General features: G+C 42.7%; 1 non-coding gene across 1 annotated transcript; it reads left to right on the top strand.

The window, feature by feature from the left end:
* Nucleotides 1-583: 583 nt before the first annotated feature.
* TRNAS-GGA (transfer RNA serine (anticodon GGA)) lies at nt 584-655 on the top strand. Its single transcript has one exon. It is a non-coding gene; the product is annotated as a tRNA-Ser (tRNA).
* Nucleotides 656-4,800: the final 4,145 nt, after the last annotated feature.

The raw sequence follows: 4,800 nt of genomic DNA, 5'->3' as shown, positions 1-4,800 counted from the left end.
AATACGTGAAAATTCTCTTCTTAGTGGGAACGCAGTTTAAGAATTAGTGAGGGTGTATGAGCTGCTAAACCCAAGCTCATCGCCGGATTCTTTGAAGAGTTTTATATTTGGTTGCCTCACATTAGTTTCTCCTTCCTAACAAATTCCTTGGAGGGTATGTGGTCTGATGCCGTCCTTCCGTGTCCTGGGGGCCATCCGCTGCTCTGACACAGCTCCTTGCTGGACTTGGACTCTGGAGTAGAGGGAAGAACACTGGGAAAGCTGGGTTTTTTTTATTTCCAGTATGATCACAATGTTCTGGTCACTCCCATTTTCTGGCCATCATAGTGACAACTGAGTGACAATTGTTTTCCAAGTCTGTTTCTCTTGTCTTTGACAATTCTGGGAGCTCCATGATAGCATCCCAATAAATCCCCCTTTGTTTGACTAAACCGTAAGTGGTTTCTCTTGCATGACACTAAAACTGGGCATCTGTAAACATGCAGGAAACAGAGGATTTCTGATTGGGACTGTATATTCATTCAGGTATTCATTCATTTATTCACCAAATATTTATTGAGTACCTAATATATATGTTACGGCTTCCCTGGTGGCTCAGAGGTTAAAGCGTCTGCCTGGAATGCTGGAGACCCGGGTTCGATCCCTGGGTTGGGAAGATCCCCTGGAGAAGGAAATGGCAACCCACTCCAATACTCTTGCCTGGAGAATCCCATGGAGGAAGGAGCCTGATGGGCTACAGTCCATGGGATTGCAAAGAGTTGGACATGACTGAGTGACTTCACTTCACTTAATATGTATGTTAGGCACTCTTCTCAACAACTTGGAGAAGCAGCAGTGAATAAAGCAAAAAATTGTGCTTTCATTAAATTTGCATTCTAATGGAGGGAGATATATAAAAAGCAAGGTAAGTTAAATATATGTATCATATATGTAAATATACAATATGTAGGCCATGATGATAAGTGCTATACATATGTACAATATTTCTCTTATTAGTTCTTTCCTTGTTAAAGTTCCTTGAATCAGGTAGGTCTGTTCAGATGTGGCTGATGATCTGGAATGACCTATACTGAGGTTCTGTCTGTCTCTTGAACTTTGCTCCAACACATTTCTGCATAGCTCTCAAAGGGATGTTAGCTGGAGTCTGAGCTGCATGTCTGTACAAAACAGAGAGCTGGAGAAAGGGGAGACTGGGGTGAGATAAGGCAGTGGCGGGAGTTGAGTGAAGGCTTTAGTCTTGAGGCTGAAATTCTTCCTTCTGGGGCTCTGCCTGGACTTAGGCAGTAGGATTGAATCAAAAATGCAAGACTGGGGCTTGGGCAGGTGGCCTGGAGCAAGCATACAAACTGATTTGTGTGTGGAGGGGGAGTCTGGGTCGGAGATATGAGGAAGTGTCACAGGACTGTGTGAGACAGAGCAGGGTAGCAGCAAGTGGAGGAACCTAAAGAAACAGTCTGTGTGGGTAAGGGCAGGAAGTATTTCTGTGATGAAGTAGGTGGCCAGCACCTTCTTCATTTAGTAGGCAGATATCAAGTGAGGGGACCAGAGTGGTATCTGGAATAATGACCTAAAAGAGTGGGAGGGATGTGATGGTGCTGCATTCAGAATTTTAGAATACAGCACATTTCTTTTCCCCATGACGTTGGGAACCTGGCAAAGCATCCAGCCCAGTGTTAGCAACAGGTTAGTGGAAAGCCATTTATCAGGCCTGTCCCCTCACTAGGTGAGAGGTATCAGGGCCTAAATGCCACCAATGAAAGTCTAGAGTCCCAGCAGATCTGCAGGATGACAGAATATGAACACACAAGATCCTGGGAGGCTAGAAGGAAGGTCTGGGTTTAATAGGGATGAGCTGAAGGCTTGGGGTTTAGAAAACCAGATGCGTGGCACAGAATGAGGGAGAGATGGCCTTCCAGCAGCGTGAATCAGGAAGCAGTGTGAGTGTGCTTGCCCTCAGCTTTGGCCGGCGTTTTTAGGAGAATAATACTCAGAAAGAGAAAGGTGATTGTTTTTTTCCTGCAGTTCATTGAAGACGGAACACCTGAAACAAGCATTCTGGTGCTAATACTCTGAAAGAATCAGAGTGGGACTCACTCAGGAGTGAATAAGTGAAAGGATGAAAAGACCAGAAACCATTGTATATGTGAAATGATTGGGGGAACTTTGGATAGTTAGACTGGAAAACAGGCTCAGGGGGTATATGAGTGAAGTGAAGTGAAATCGCTCAGTCGTGTCCGACTCTTTGCGACCCCATGGACTGTATGTAGCCTACCAGGCTCCTCTGTCCATGAGATTTTCCAGGCAATAGTACTGGAGTAGATTGCCATTTCCTTCTCCAGGGGATCTTCCCAACCCAGGGATCGAACCTGGGTCTCCCACATTGTAGACAGACACTTTACCGTCTGAGGCACCAGGGAAGCTGTTTTCAGATATTTGCCTCATGGAAATGGTTTTGGGCTTCTGTTTGCTTCAGAAGCATCAACTGATTAATGTGGGGGCATAGAGTCGGACGTGACTGAGCAACTAACGCTTTCACATTTTCTGATAAGAGGTCCACAGATTGGATGATTAGCCTCACAATGGGCTCAGTCTGGGTGGGATAGTCACATGATGCCTTTTAGCCAGGTAAGAGTGGAGGGAGGCATCCAAGGGCTTTTCAACCCTTCTATGATTTGGCTCTGTTAATAAACAGTATACTGGACAAGTAGCACAGAACTTAAACACATACATGCAGTATAGAACTCTTGGTAATTTATTTTCTTCACTTTTGCTTGATGTTTATAGCTCTGTTTAATATAACCCTGGTCTAAAAACCTTAGCCTCAAAGTTACAGCCACTTCTTGAATCTACTCTTGGTGCAGATGTCCTTCGTGGCTTTTTTTTTTTTTTTTAAAATACCAGTGTGGCTCCAAAATTTCTTTGTTGAGCTTCCGTGTTGTCACACTTATGACTATCTTAGTGAATTATTTCATTCACTGAATTTTTATATAGCCTGCTACTGAAGTCATCGTCTCGTAGTTCTAATCTAGTTCCCATTAGAGTTTTCTTTCTGCTTCAACAGAAGCCAGAGTAAAGGGCGACATAGCAGTGGTGGCTCCCTGGTTCCTGTCTTTCCCAATCAGTAGTATACTTTTTAAAGTTCCTATTCGTGACTAAGAGAACATCTCCCTTCCATCTTGCTGGGTGCTCCTTGAAATGTGCAGCTAGCTTAAGTGCATTGGTTAAACGTATTCATTAACCACTTCACTGAAGCTCAAACTCATAAACTTGGTTCAGAACACAAACAACTTTCTTTTGCAGGGGTAGTATCTCTTTTCAGTAACAAATCCTAGTAACCAGGGTTTAGATTTCCAAATTATTTCAGAAGGAATGTAAAAGGTTATTTGGGCAAAACCATAAAAATATTTCACCCCAATATATTATTTCTCCTGGATTATATTCTTGACTCTTTATTAGGAGCCCCTGGGGACTGAACCCAAAGCAGTGAACAGTGGGCTGATTTTCTAGAATCTAGAAGTGTTATAAAAGAGAAGATTTCAGGAGGGAGGGTTCTATTGTCCTTCAAATAGCACTTTGGGATTGGTGTTTACCCATGTTTAGATCTTATTTAGAGTCCCAGCTATTAATAAAGTAAAAACCCTACTCCCCATAGTTCCTGAACCAAATAAGAGAAAGCCACTAGGAAACCTCAACGGGCCTGTGGCTCTGCAGAAATAGAAGTTGTGTCAGTTGAGAAAACGTAAGGAGCAAAGCCTTTTCTTTTCTTACAGCTGAACCGCTAGTCGATCTGGCAACAGCATATTGCAGCTAGAAATAAACACATTTATCTTTTATTCCTGAGAACAAGAAAGAAATCCCAGACTGCTGGAAACAGCTTTTCTCCCGCCACAGGAGCTTGCCATATAGGTTAATCTGCCTGGCATTTCTGAGAACCAGTTTTGCATGAGAACTGCACTGGGCAAGGTGAGGGTGGGAAGGTGAGTCAAGCCAGGTTAGTCCTGAAAGAGTTCTCTTCACCCATGACTTTTGCATTGTATGGCTCTTCCAGAACCTGGAGATAGTGAGAGGGAGGTCTTGGTATTGATTCAGTAGACCTTCTTTAAGCTCTGCATAAAGAGCAGGTCAGTGTCCCTGGCGGCCTTGGTCTTCAGAGAATGGGACTGTTGGGGTCATCACAGCATTGGCCTGACAACAAACTGGCTTTCACTCAGTCTTGCACGTCTTTTCTTTCAGCGCACTAATTGTTCTCTGTGCTTCTACACTGTTCTGACAAGACGGCAAATGGAAAATGTGCAAAGTAATTAAAATAAGTATGTGGTTGCAGTTGTTATAATCTATTGCCCTGAGCTGAATGCCATTTGAGGGGGAACCCAGAGAAGGGCGGCATTCAGGCCTGGAGGACAAATAGTTTCTTGGTTGGTTTGTCTTTTATAACAAGAATTCAACTCAGGGAAATGACTGAAGAAAGGAGAAACTTAGGGCTTTCCTTGGTAGTTCTTTCTCAGAACTTTAGGGATTCTGTGTTGTTGTTTTTGATCAAATTTTCAAGGGTATTATCCACATATATAAACTGATTAGGAAGACTGTTGATATAAATCAATTTATACACGGTTTGTGTACAAGGTATGTTTGCCTCTTGTTGAAATAAAATAGCATTGAAATGTTGGGCTTGTAAACATAAGACCATACATCTCTGAAATAATTTTCCTCAGACTAAATCTTTGGGAAATCAAATATTTGCCTATTTGGAAAGCCTGAAAAATATTTTGTTACAAATAGTTTACACTATTATTATTGTAG

The sequence above is a fragment of the Ovis aries genome, chromosome 1, assembly GCF_016772045.2.
Source record: "Ovis aries strain OAR_USU_Benz2616 breed Rambouillet chromosome 1, ARS-UI_Ramb_v3.0, whole genome shotgun sequence".
Classification (NCBI taxonomy): domain Eukaryota; kingdom Metazoa; phylum Chordata; class Mammalia; order Artiodactyla; family Bovidae; genus Ovis; species Ovis aries.
The sequence above is the reverse complement of the archived record's forward strand: the minus strand, read 5'-3'. Positions and strand labels throughout refer to the sequence as shown.